The sequence below is a fragment of the Genypterus blacodes genome, unplaced genomic scaffold, assembly GCF_046128005.1.
Source record: "Genypterus blacodes isolate CSIRO-AG114 ecotype Tasmania unplaced genomic scaffold, CSIRO-AGI_Gbla_v1 ptg000046l_1, whole genome shotgun sequence".
NCBI classification, from domain to species: domain Eukaryota; kingdom Metazoa; phylum Chordata; class Actinopteri; order Ophidiiformes; family Ophidiidae; genus Genypterus; species Genypterus blacodes.
In genome coordinates, this window is record NW_027466859.1 from 759,140 (window position 1) to 773,995 (window position 14,856).

Sequence of the window (14,856 nt, forward strand, 5' to 3'; positions counted from 1 at the left end):
CTCCTCATCATTCTCCATCTTTGCCTCCCCTCACCCCCCCCCCCCCCCCCCCACACACCGCCCCCACACCCCTCATGCTCCCTTTTCTTTCTCTCCATTTCACTTTCAATTACCAAACTGCCACCACCAGGCATGTAGAAGGGGAGGATAAAACACATGCAACCAGGAAAACACACATGGGGCCTTGCACACTGCACAAGAGCCGCTTCATCCATTTATGCATGCCTCATTTAAGTGTTCCTATTGTATGCATCCCCCGGGAGAATGTATGCAGATGGATTGTTGGTGGTGGTGGTGGTGTCAGGGAGTTACATCTTGCACGCACACGTGCACAGACACAGACACACAGATACGAGTGTGAATGCTGATGTATCCGGTGTTTTGCTGAGGTTGGGGTCTTCCTCCTGTGCGGAGAAACATAAAGATCAGTGGCCATAACACACAGCCAAGCATACTGCAGTATATGGCTACAATCAAGCTTTTATGTGGACCTGGCACTATAAATGAGGGTGAGAAGTGAAACAGCCATTCTGCATACTGCCTGTCTTCAAAAAAGTGAAGAGAGTCAACCATAAAGATGGAGATATGTGGCACTGTGAAAATCAGCCAAAAGAAAAGATGCGACCTGAGAGATGCAGCGATTGCTACAGCGATCCACACCCTCACATTAGATCCTCTGTTTTTGCACAGCAGGGTCTTTGAGGCTTGTTAGATGCTGCTTTGTAGCATCAGGTACTCTTAAGTATCTTAAGTGTGTGATTTTGAGAATCTTTTTACCTCCCAAGTCCATTCTGACAACCACCAAAATACATTTCTGACGTGAGGGATTCAAACTTTGCTGGAGTGACGTCATCTTTAGGCTGATATGTGTAACCTATATCCGTCTCAGTCAATGTATTCCAGGCCTGAATGTGGCAGAAAAAGTGCACAAATGTATCTCATGGATGTGAAGAGAGAAAAGGAATCTATCATTGTAATTTGATTCAGTGTTGTGTGTGTGTGTGTGTGAGTGCCCATGTTTCTACGACGGGGTGATGAAAGAATTTTATCTGTTGGCAAATATGGCTCCAATTAGGTGACATAAGATGAAGATAAGATATAAATCAGTTTGTTACATTAAGCAACTGTTAGTCATTTGCATTTGCAGATTACACATTAAAGAGTGCTGTTAATCGTAAACTATTCCCGTTTGCAACCTTGGAGACCATTTATGTTTTTATGTGCCGTCTACAGTTGAATAGGCAGAAATAGGTATTGCATCACATCACGGTGTACTGTAGATTATAGGACACCCTCATCATCACACATCAGACAATACAGCATCATCCCTCAACCCAGAAGGCATCAGGAATACAATCGGACATCTGATCGGTTTTCTTTGATGTTGACGCCTGACACCTGTGGTCTAGTGGTTTTTTCCCCTCTGAATCTGATAGTGTGATAGTGTTTTCTTTGATACCTAATGCCTTTTGGGTTGAGGGAAGGTGCTGTTTTTGTAGGGAGGCAGTTTTTTTGGCTGATGCCTCAGGTTTGATAGTGTTTTTTTCCTGAGGTCCGATACCTTCTGGGTTGAGGAATGATGCTGTCTGTTCCTAGAATGTACACCATTGGTATGTTGTCTGGGAGGTCTGATTCCATTCTGATAGCAACATTTATTTGCCCATACTTACCTTGTGTTGTATTACCTATACGGATCACATTTGAATGCTCGGTGTAAATGCGTCCATAAATAATTCACTCTCTATCCTGTCTTGTTTTTCCTTCCTTTCCTATCACCATAGAGGCGGTATCACACTGTATTAAACACTATACACCGCTGCTACAGCACCTTTAATATCCTCCTCTTTATGCTTTCACAGTAGAGACGTGCATTGACATTTGTGGCCCCTAAGGTCAAACCCCACCCTATCCCATCAAATGTCACTTAAGTAAGGGACAAGCCTGGAAACGCTCACGGTGACTCTGCAGTCGGGGCCTCATTTGCCATCTGGTAAACCACATGGATATACCTAGATCAGCAAGAGGAATCATTTACTTCTTAGCGGGATGAGCTCTGTATTAAATCCAGACAGGGAGATTCTGGTAGGGTTGCATCGTATTATTTATGCTTAGATGTCCTCTGGCAAATAAAACCGGAATCAAGAAATGATTGCTGTATGCATAACCATCATGGCATCTCCAGTAAAATAGCCTTGGTAGGAAAAAAAATATCAGAACGATCTCATCAGTAGCCAACATCACACGGCGTCTTGTAGACATCTGAAAATAAAAAGGCCCATTTCATCTAACGGAGAAGCTCCCAATTAAACAAGATGAAATCCCCTAGATTACTGCTGCCGAGGAGGCTGAAATTCCGGCGTTAAATAGCCGACATCCTTCCCACTCAGCTCACATCATTACCGTAAAAACCAGCCTCCATCTCAGCCTGGCAACCCCCTCCCCCAAAAAAGAATTCACTCATCAAAAACAATCACAGCTCTCTTTCCAATGCCAAACTGCAAGAAAACACTGACACACCTGCTCCAAAATAATATCTGTCACTTCCCAGACAAACAGCAAACGACTTTTCCTCATCATCCCCGAGCAGGAGTGGTTTGGTGCACGACATGATGGATCTTTATGATGAGGGTTTATGTCCTTGTTACCTTTTATGTCTTGTTACATTTTCTTAAATCAACATAAATTGGAGGTAAAACATGGCACACTTTGCGCTTATTTATGCATTGTTATGTGGCACATGCAAGTGTGTTTCTCTGTCTTTGTATGTGTGTGTGTGTGTGTGTGTGTGTGTGTGTGTGTGTGTGTATTTGTTTTTCTGTGCTGTCCCTTATTTTCGATGAATTACAGTTAGTCATTTTTCATTTTTATGTCCCTCCCTTCAGGTCCCTCCCTGCACTTTTCCCTGTGTTTTTATTTTGGCTTTCTCTCTCCATATGCATAATGCACAAACGGCTCGGTGCTGTTCCTCTCTCTCTCTTTATTTCCTACATTTTCTCATTGCTTTTTTTTGTCTTTTGTCCACTCTCTGTCTCTTTCTTCTCCCAGTTCTCGGTCTCATCCAGATGATCTTCTCCACTAAGCCTTTCTCCGTAGTTTGTTTTGTTGTTTCATTGTTTCCCCTGTGCCTTTGTTCCTCCAGTACCCACTTCCACTGTTCCAGGCTGTTGCTGTTATTTATCAGTGGCTGTATGTTAAACAGGCCTCTCTCCTGTGTGCGCTGGCATTTGGGAGCTCTCATTAACATTTGCTACATGTGGTTTAGTAAAGGTGGTGCTGAGATTCGTCCAACGTCCCCAACCATTCATCTTGCCCCATCAGCAGAGTTTGCAAGACTGCGGTTCGCCGACACCCACTAGGCGAGCTGCTGCAAAGATGTGGGTGTAGGAATGAGGATAATAAAAAAAATATTCCTCTTTGCACCTGTAGGTTTGTGCTTTTGTGCGTTTGTCTATTTCTAGTAGACAAAGTTACAGAAAATAAGGGATTTGGAACAATGTTGATTCAAAAACCTGAAGTTGCTGCTTTATTTGTTTTACTGCATTTCATGGCAGCTTTTCCATACAGGAGCTACATGGCGTCACTTTTAAGGACGACAACGAATTTCCAATATAAAGCCGGGTTCAGTCGTTTATGCATACTATACAAGTATTGTATTGTGATTGTGGTAAGAACCTTAAGTAGTTCTACCTTTAATGTAGATGAGATTTGTCAGAGCTGGTCAGTTGGAAGGCACCTTTGGGGGAGCCATTGCTCTGATCTTAATCAGTGCAAAAAGCTACAAAAATCATTCAGATTATGAAACAGTAAAACATTCCACTGCATAAATGAAATGACTCAATCTGATTAATTTGATCCAATTGTCACAATTATATCAAATTGGTTCTAAGCCATCATACAGCAAATAAAACTGGAGCTAATGGTTACCTTCACCAGTCAGTCATGTATTGAATACGTTTCAATGGCCTTATCAGCTCAGGAAGTAACAGCATATCAAATATGACAAACGCTGAATTAACCAAACTAACACACTCTCAATGTTTAAAGTAAATTAAAAAAGCAAGTCATGACACATTTTAATCTGAGAGGAAATGTTTGACCCAAATACAAAATAAATGACTTGAATAATCAACTGACTTGAATGATAAAATTAGTGCTAATTGTTTTTCTGTTGATCAAAAATGTATTAATCATTTCAACATATCAATCATGATTTACATTTAATAATAAAACCTTTTATGTACGGTTGGTTGTAGCATTTTATTTTAATTTTGAGGCGATTTCACAAAGGAAAAGGAAATCACACAATAATTGGAATCCTACTCCTTATGGAATTCCTTACAGTACTGAAGAACATAGAGATATTGATCAGCATATCACTCAAATCAAACTGCATCATATTGATCCTGGGGTAGACTGATTTTTAAATAGACTGCTCTGTTTTATTTTCTAATTTTACACAAACACACACACATAGACACACACGCATGCACACATACACAAAGACAGCGTGGCAGTTAGAACAAGGAGGTGATTATTTTACTCCTTGATCCTCTTTCCTGAATTGCAGAATCAATTTCCTCTGGTCTGAGCGGTTACACACACACACATACACGCACACACACACAGTCAGGTTAAAAGGTTTGGACAGAGCTCCGCTGCCAACTGCCTCAAACTTCCCCCATGTTTGTCTCTCTGGGTGTAACTCTCACCTTCTTCTCCCATCCTTCACTCATCCTCATCTCCATGCTGTGTCTTTGTTTCCTTCTCCCATCACATCACTCTTCTTCAAAGTAAACCTGTGTCTTTGGGCCTTCTTCTCCTTTCACCTCTTTTGGTTTCCTCCTTTCATTCCATCTCTCCTGTCGTGCTCTCTCTTCTCCTCTCCCTCTTTCTCATCACATCCTCCTCACATGTGACAGTATCCCTCCTCCTTCTCCTCACTATGTAGTTTCACTCATTCAGTTATCCTATTGTCATTTTTGATACATTTTTTTTCCCTCTCACAACTTCATGGTGGCTGCTGTGTGTCTCTCCTTCTCTCCCTCCCCCCCCAACCCCCCGCACCCCCCCCCCCCCCATCTTTTCCCTGGCTCAGCGTGATAGGACACAGGAGGATGCTGTAATTTGATTGGAGGTATTAAAGTTGATTTGATTAAGCGTGGGACGAATTACGGGCTGCTTAATGGAATCAGGCCCAGTCACCTGCCAGGGGCCCCTACTGGAGGTGCACAGCCTGGACACACACACACACACCCAGACACAATTAATTTTCTAGCAGATCTCATGCCGTCTCAAAAGTAGTAGTTGATCAGGCAAATTGGCGACGTAGTAGAAGGGGTCGGGTTGTGACATCACATCCCTCCACTGTGTGATAGCCGACATACTTTGCCGCGGCCATGACGGCCAGCTGGCGTAACGGCTGCTTTAATTTTCTCCATCCTAAACTTGTTATTTATTCTCGTACCGTCCAATAGAGCCACCAGCAAAAATATCAGGGACAACAAGACACTTTTAGTTACACCGATGACAAATGAGGCCTTTTCTCAGTGAAGACACCGAGGCTAACTAACCAATACAGGAGCAAACACAAGCTTTTAATAAAGTGACATTTTGGCCATTTAACCATCATCAACCGTCATCCATCTCTGACTTAATAATAATAATAATAATAATTGTTTGTCCATAGTAGTGTCAGTGAGAGTAACAGACGAACCTAACCAACATAACCACATTAGATATTTAGTTACAGACCAAATATAAAAAGTGAGAGCAAACTGCAGCAAATTTAAAACACTAAACTTCTTTTGAAAAGTAAACAATAAAACAATAACAAAAACAGTTGAAAGCATGAAACATATGATCATACAGTGACATAGCCAGTAAGAGAACGCCACATATGTATAAATTGCTCCAGTTTACACAAGAAAATAATGTTAGTTGGACATTATTTCACAGAAAAGCACAAAATATAATAAAATTGCTATCACTTTAACAACGTCAGTCAGTTCAGAACTTCAGACGGGAAGAAGGAAATGAAAAGAAACAAATTGAATAGTAGAAAAGACAAAAGGGAGAATGTGAAAGAGAGCAATATAGAAATGTATCATTTCACAATAATAATAGAGTAATTCAGAGAACAATAGCAAATAGATAATTAGCCGTCAGCTGTGAGTGTGTGTGTGGGGAGGGGGGGGGGGATCTTATGGGTGCTTGTGAAATGAGGAGGACTAATGTCTCTGATGTGGACATTTAGTCTATACTTGTGTTCATATGTGCAAAGCCAGATACACACACACACACACTGCTGACAGCTAATTATCTATTTGCTATTGTTTTCTGAATTACTCTATTATTATTGTGAAATGATACATTTCTATATTGCTCATTCTTTCTTCCCTTTATTTACCTTCTGCACCCCACAGTTTGCCTCTGCTCATCTCCTCTGTCATGTCCATGGCTTTTCTTGTCTCCTTCCCTTTTGGCTTGTTAATTTTTTAATGTCCTCATCTGCCCCGTGTACGTTTCTTTATTCCTTTCTTTCTTTTCCCTCTTCTCTTGGTGCTTTGTTGGCTAGAAAAATCAATTAGCCACCTCAGTCTAGAGTGTAACACAGGCAGGCAGTTACAGGCAGGCAGGCAGGCAGGCAGGCAGGCAGGCACGCGCACACGCACACACACACGTAATGAGTCCAATGCAGACATGCACAACACAGACATTCATAAGACAAGCATGCACACTCAAACAACACATAATCGACATGTGAACACACATACAGTCACCCTCACATTGGACCAACAGGCACACACACACACACACACACACACCAACCACTGTGCAGGGATTATATCCGATAGATCAGATTAATTCCAACCATTTAAGTGAAGCCAACACTCAGTCGCCTCCGTCCTATTCTTGCTACATGCATTTTTAATCAGAATAGGCCATACACCGCCATTACACCACACTAATTATCGTAATACAGCAGCAAGGTTGCGCCCCCCCCCCACACACACACACACTAACACACACTAACACATCATAGATACAGCAGCTCTCTCTCTCTTTCTCTTTCTTTCACTCTCTCTCTCTCTCTCTCTTTCTCTCTCTCCCTCTCTCTCTGTGCTCGTCGTCTCAACATAACCAGTAGCTTCTCCTTCTATCGCAGCAGCTGTTTGGCTATAGCAGCGCCTCCTTCTTTAAATTCTGCGTTTTTTCCCCTCTAGTGGTGAGGAGATGGAGCTGTGTGTGAAAACGTGTGTATGTGCTTTTGTTTGACTGTGTGTGGATGTACATGCGATGACAGCCCCGCCGCAGCACCAGATGTTCATGCTGTCACACACACTGTAATAGATGTGTGTCAGTCTTGGGCGGCAGACTGTGAGTTTATTCTGTCACTGATGGGCTTTCATAAAACATGTTTATCTTTGACTAACTCCAGCCACTGCGTGTGCGTGCGTCATATAGATCATCTCCTTTGGCTTGTCACTTTATATTTCCTTGTCTTGACTATTTAAAATAAGGTATATTTTGTTTTCAGTGGGTATCCAAATGAAATGCATCATAAAAAACAACTTCTGAATGACATTATTTCAATATTTTGTCATTTTGATGTAACACCAATGACTTCATTTCATTGTTTATACATTGTCTATTTTCATTTTAATTTCAACTCTTAAGCAGTGACTTCCATATCCTGGTCCTGTCTGCTTGTGTAAATGTCACATTATGCTTCTCTCCAACCTTTGCCGTCTTTCACCTTCCTGCCAGGCTCAAAAACATAAAGCTGCAGCGCGGCTGGAGGCAGGAGGCCTCAGGACAATACCTGCTGTTCACCCCACATCCTCTGACTTTGAACATCACATACAGTATTTTATAGAACATTAAAGATATCTCAAATATATACTTAAGTGTAACTCTGAGTCCCCCACACTCTCTGTCCCCTTACACACATATGTGCGACACCCTGATCATGATTCATTGAAAAAGGCTCTGCTTGCAAGACTTTTATTTTGAAAATCTTATTGTGATTTTTCGTTTGTTTCTCTGCTTTTTCTACACAGGGCAGCACAAAGGGTCCTCTCCCTCTGAACAGTTGGCTGTACATGGAGACTCCTAGCTGGGCAGGTCAGTGTGTGTGTGTGTGTGTGTGTGCGTGTGTGTGTGTGTGTGTGTGTGTGTGTGTGTGTGTGTTTTGTTGCAGCTCACATACAATCACGCGAAATGCCTGCTATCTGTATGTTTCCATATCCAGCAGGTTTAGTGAAACACGCGCTCAGACATCCACAGTACAGCAAGCTGCTACCCAGGTGTGTGTGTGTGTGCATGCATGCGTGTGTGTGTATGCGCCTCTTGTCTGTGTGAATGTGTGTGCGTAGCGGGAGAATGTGCTGACTGCAGTGCTTTGGCTCTGGGCATGCCCATTAGAAGTGGCTATAAATCCTGAGCGTAGTGCTCTCACTGTGTCAGCAGTCCAGCCAATGAATGGATATTAAACGCCACAAAAAAGCCTCTTTAATTCTGCCTGCCTCTGCCACACGGCTGCATGCTCTCTCCCTCTTTCTCTTTATCTAGCCATCTATCGATCATCCAACTTTTTTTCCCCCTTTTCTCTTCTCTTCCATCCCACTTGATCCCGATTCTCTCTTTCTCATTCTGACTCTCTCTCTCTCTCTCTCTCTCTCTTTTCTCTCTCTCTCTCTCTCTCTCTCTCTCTCTCTCTCTCTCTCTCTCTCTCTTCTGTTTCCACGTCTCCTCCCCCGCCCCTCCCTCCTCTCTAACAATAGAATAAAAGAGGGAACGGATCCCCGCAGTCCCGTCAGGCTTGTTTGGAGTGAAAACATCCACTGTTCAGATGCCTGTATCTGGTTTTGCATCTCTGCGTATCGCTCACAGGTTACACCAAAGCGAGATGAAGCAGGGTTATGGGGTTGTTGGAGGGGGAGGAAGGAAGGGTGAAGGAATTCTAGCATGCCTATAACATTGTGTTTTATGAAGAAGTGAGTGATGTCTTTTGGATATGTAGTGTGTTGTCGAAGCTGTTACCTTCCCGCATGAATCTACAGTTACTTTGCCGATTTGATTATCTTGTGCTTGATCTTAAACAACACAAGTGTTTTGCTGTTATATTTCCTAGTTTCCACTATGTGCACAATGTGTTTTAGTGCCGACTCATAAATGCCGGTTGTAAACTTTCCTTTACCTCTAATGTTATCCTGCACACTGCAGCTCGCCGCCTGTTTCCAAAACCCCCAGCGCGGCTCTATCATAAAAAAAAAAAGTATTATTATTTAGATTAAATTTGAGGGTCTGAGGTGTGACCCCGGCTGTATGCGCGGCCCGTTTGCACCGGGGGCCTATCGATACCAATCTAATCACAGGAGGAAAGATCAATCACAATCAGCTTAGATCTCTGGAAATACACACTTCATGGTCCCGCTGTCACACCGCTGCAGCAGTCCATTGTATAGAATCTCTTCGAGTCCATTTCCTACTGCATCCTTCAGTGCTTTCAATGCTTTTTTGAGCTTTATTGGAATTTCAACGCCATCACAGTAATCAGGAATGAGACTCTGTTGGATTCTGGGTGGAGAAACAAACAAAACGGCACGCACAAGCTCATAAGTTAGAGAGGAAAGTTTAATCAACGCATACCATTAGCAAGTGACTTAGATATAATAAGATGTACCACTTGAAGTACACTCCCTCACGCACACACACACTTTTTCCTTCCCTCTGCCTAATATCAATTACAGCGTGGCCTGGTTTAGCTCTATCAGTGTTCGTCAACAGGCCTGGAGGCCCAATCAAGGCTCTGCAGTGCAATCACACTGACACGTCAGCTAATTGGAAAGTTGTATGATGTGTAAGGAGAAACTGATCGTTGGAAGAGACTCGTGATTCCTTTGAAAGAAATGTACTGTCTTGGCTAAATGGAGCAAGAGCCATGCTGGCTAAAACACTGATTGGTGCATGCGAGGAGACACCTGTGTGCGTTTTTTCCTTCACATTGTTGGACATCATATTGTGAGCAGGAAGATACACCGTTTAGATATACAGTATGGGAGCATGCCTATGTTCCCTCAGCCCTATGTTCCCTCAGCCCTATGTTCCCACAGCCCTATGTTCCCACAGCCCTATGTTCCCTCAGCCCTATGTTCCCTCATTTCTAAGATTTTTTCAAAATTAGGCCCTATGTTCCCTAATTTCTAAGATTTTTTTCAAAATTAGGCCCTATGTTCCCTCATTTCTAAGATTTTTTCAAAATGAGGCCCTATGTTCCCTCAGCGCTGTGTTCCCTCATTTCTAAGATTTTTTTCAAAATTAGGCCCTATGTTCCCTCATTTCTAAGATTAGATAACCCTAACCCTAACCCTTATTAGAAATTAGGGAACATAGGGCTGAGGGAACATAGGGCCTAATTTTGAAAAAAATCTTAGAAATGAGGGAACATAGGGCTGAGGGAACATAGGGCCTAATTTTGAAAAAAAATCTTAGAAATGAGGGAACATAGGTTCTGAGGGAACATAGGGCCTTATTAGAAATGAGGGAACATAGGACTGAGGGAACATAGGGCCTAATTTTGAAAAAAAATCTTAGAAATGAGGGAACATAGGTTCTGAGGGAACATAGGGCCTTATTAGAAATGAGGGAACATAGGTTCTGAGGGAACATAGGGCCTTATTAGAAATGAGGGAACATAGGACTGAGTGAACATAGGGCCTAATTTTGAAAAAAATCTTAGAAATGAGGGAACATAGGGCTGAGGGAACATAGGGCTGACCCCATACAGTATATGGTTGGTAAGTCATCACAATAATAAGAATAAGGAGCTGCAGCAGGAGGCCATAGAATCAGATAAACAAAGAGTATAGCACAGTTAAATGTTTTATAATATACATCAGCTAATGAAAGGCCCGGTGATTGACTGATGTCAGTCCAAGCTCTAGGTGTAACACTTGATTGCTCTGGGCTCCTGGTTTGAAGTTGATTGGTGGAAATGGACCCACCGGTTGTTTGTTGACGCTATTGAACCTGTAAGAGTTTGTTTCCTCCTCATTAAAAATTTACGGCCGGGCCTTAATGGCGGTAACACAAAGCAACCGGGCTCGCTGTTAAGCCACTATTACATTATTAACACCAATAAACACCAGGAATAAAAAGGTAAACCATGATAATGATTAACCAACACACACACTCCAAATACCTCACGTATTTTAAGTGGTTGCAGTCATAATATATGAGCACACACACATTTTGACAGAAATGGATAGAAAGGCTTTATAGGCGCACACACACTCACTCACTCACTCACTCACACACACACACACACACACACACACACACACACATACACACACACACAGACATTCAAACCAAAAGTGTAAATGATGAAGGTTCTCTCTGTATGTTAAAGTGATGTCCAGTGTCTCTGAGCTGTTTTTAACGTTCCCACAAAGGACATTACAATTAAAGGAGCAGTGGCCAGAGTGAAGGGAAATGGAGAAGAGTGTGATGAGACTAAAAGAGGAATGTCAGCACAAAGAGTGGCGGAGATGCTTTTAGCCTCTCCCTGCAGGAGTAATGTCCAATTACCGCCCTGTTTGAGTTTGCTGCCTCGCACTGTCATCAGCACACAAACATCGAGGTTATGGCCCTCTGCAATGGGCCAATTGTCAGCCGCCATGGATCACCATCAAGCTGCGGCGTCCTCTGGGCGATCTGGGTAGGAGTTGGAGATTTCACATTGAATATTCATGTTGTTTTACTGGTTGTAATGGGTTTCGGAACTCTCAGGCAATGAATTTTCAAACATCACCATGAATAAAGCTCCTCTCCCCTGCACGTTCAACAATACGCCGCAGAACAGCACCGTTGTGGTGCTTTAATACAGCGAATCGCGTCGCTCTGAGAAAGAGAGAAGATGAGAGAGAGTGGTTAGTGCGTTGGTGGGGTTTTTTATCTCTTCTGGTTGTGACCAGCAGGTGGTACCAAACGTACAGTCTTAACTTTGCTCTCATTTTGTACTGTGACACACACACATATATAGGTTTATGATTTCTCCGTTCAACAGCTCAGCAGCCACTGTCACATCCTCAGGTCTGACAGGAGAGGGAGAACCACACCCCCATCCACTTCTCCTCCTTCTCTCTCTCTCTCTCTCTCTCTTGCTCTCTTTCTTTCTCTCTCTCTCTCTCCTACTATCTCTCTTCCTCTCTTTTATTCTCTCATTCATCATTTTGACAACAGCACAGCTACTTTTGTGAAATGGAGAAAAATGTTTAAGTCAGCTTTCTCTCACTCTCTCTCTCTCCCTCTCTCTCTCTCTTACTCCCCCTCTTTTTCTGAGCCTTTCTCTCTTTCCCGCGTGTGTGTGTGAGAGAGAGGAAGAGAGAGGGAGAGCGAGAACTATAGAGCAAATGAGAAAACACTTTAAATATGACACACGTATATTTGGCTGCAGATGCAGAGATCCACACTGGCTGCCTTAACCTTGAGCTTTGCACAGCAGACACACACACGCACACACACACCTATACATACACACACTTTGAAGCGTTGCCTTCATGTATCAACCGTAAAAAGCAACAGAAGATGATCCATTAATAAGAGCCCATGTAAGATATCAGCCGGTAAGGGGGAAGAAGAGGCAAACTGATATCCAACCCTTTGAGACACACTCTACATCATTTATCAGATAGAACGCTCTGTTTTCATTAAAGTCATATTATCGCACATATACACATGCTCACACACACTCAGAGGCTTGCATGTGTGAATATGTAACACTGAGGTTTCCACATCAAAGTAGAAAAGGAGATTGCTGTGTGTTATTGATATAAAGGATGAAGGAAAGAGGAAAACTGACTTTTACCACAGGATTTAGCTGTGTTTTACACACACACACACATGAACACACACACACGTCTTTCTTTCTCTTTGCCATTATCAAAACTTCTGTCAGTAGGTAGGTTAACCTGTGGTTGTGTGTATTATCGTTTATGAGGTGAGGCATTTTTACCTTCATGTTTGTGTGTGTGTGTTGGTGACAGTCGACAGCTTGTTCGTATGTGTGTGTTTCTTCAACATTTTCAAATCTGATTTTGTCAACAGCAGTGTGTGAAGTTGTGTTAATGATTTAGTAGGCGTGTTATCATCTTTACCTACAGGTGTGTGTGTTTGTGTGTGTGTGTGTGTGTGTGTGTTTCCCCTCTTATCATACAGTATCCACAAATTGTATATGCAGTATTGGAGTGTATTTGTGTATTCAGTGGTGACAGTTCCCCTCGATTAGGCATCTCCTCCTCCTCCTCAGGGATGTCGATGAGGCTTTGTTGAGACTCCTTAATCTTCATTAAAGATTGAAGTGAAGGTGGAGGAAAAAAGTGAACGGAGGGTTGACACCAATTAAATATTAAACGGTGAGATAAAGCCCTATCTTTGACTCCCACCTTTCCGCCGGGTGCAGGGTGACTCTCACGTGCCGGGAGTTTGTATTATACGCCTCCATCCTGTTAGAGAAGAGCAGTGTAGGGACGATGGGCTGAAATGGATGGCTTCTCATTTCTGGTTGCCCTGATAGCAGTGGGCAGCCCTAGAGCCATGCCAGTCAGGCCCCTGCCAACACCATTAACTGTTTAATTATTCCTTGTCCATCGGCTTCAAGTGGAAGTCCCTGAGTTGCAGTGTGGAGGAAAAGCACTTTAATAAACGTCAGGCCAGATCCTTATCGACACCAGTACAGTTCTGCTGCTTCATCACTTATACTGTAGACTATGTGTAGAGGTGACATTTTCCACTCTTTGCTTTCTACTCTCTTTTGTTTGACTCTTTGCCCTCTGCTCTCTTTCCCCTACAGGAGAAAAAAAACACACTGACAGAAATTTAAAGTCACACAGACATTTTTTTTTGGGCAAACAATGGGCTGACATACTTCAGGCTCTTTCCTTCAGTGTCAGCTGCCCCTGCGATTGTATAGACACATGTTAATAATGCAGATGACTCAGTACGATATCGGCTGAATAAATCATACGGGCTTGTTTCTGTTCCTTCTAATTATCAAGGACCACACATAGTTAAATGCGGCCATTTAGAATATGGTTTAATATAATTTCGCTAATTTACGGGATCGGTAAGCAACAACAACTGCTTTTGCTTTCCCAGAGGTTTACATCCAGCCGAATGAACAACAAACACACAGGGTCAAATTTGGAACGAGGCTGGTTGATCTGGTGTCTGGAGAGAGAGAGAGAGAGAAGAGGTTGATGATTAATCTGTGCAGAAATGGTAGAAGCAATCATTTCATTCATTTCCAGCGAAACATTGTGTCGTATCCTACATGCCTGTTCATAACCCGAGCACTGTTGCTTTTTCTGCATAAAGGCCTCTTGTAGCATCTATAACGGGCAATCCATGGCTCTCCACTGAGCTAACGCTTGTTAAGTCTGCTCCTCACCATGTAAATCCATGTGGGGACTGTGTGACTGTAGTGTGGTTATACCCAACTCCACAAATCAGCGGGTGGTTTCAACACAATTAAAGAACTGCTTAATAAATAATAGCCAGCCTTTCTGTCTACCCCCTCCCTCAACCGCAATAAATCCATTAAAATGGCACACCATAGAGTTTTCTCCTGTTTTTGCTCAATAATTGATGAAGACAAATTCCTCCAGGCACTAATTAGATCAACAGGAAATTAGTATTTATTGGAATACAGGCCTTCAGAAAAGGTCATATTGAATATTTGGTTAACGTCTAGTCTTCCATGCAACACTCTTTCATGGTTATGCTAAAGGTTTAATGGGAAGTCTATTGCTCAATATAGTCAACGGTGTTAGGCCAATTGGAGAGTGGGGTGGG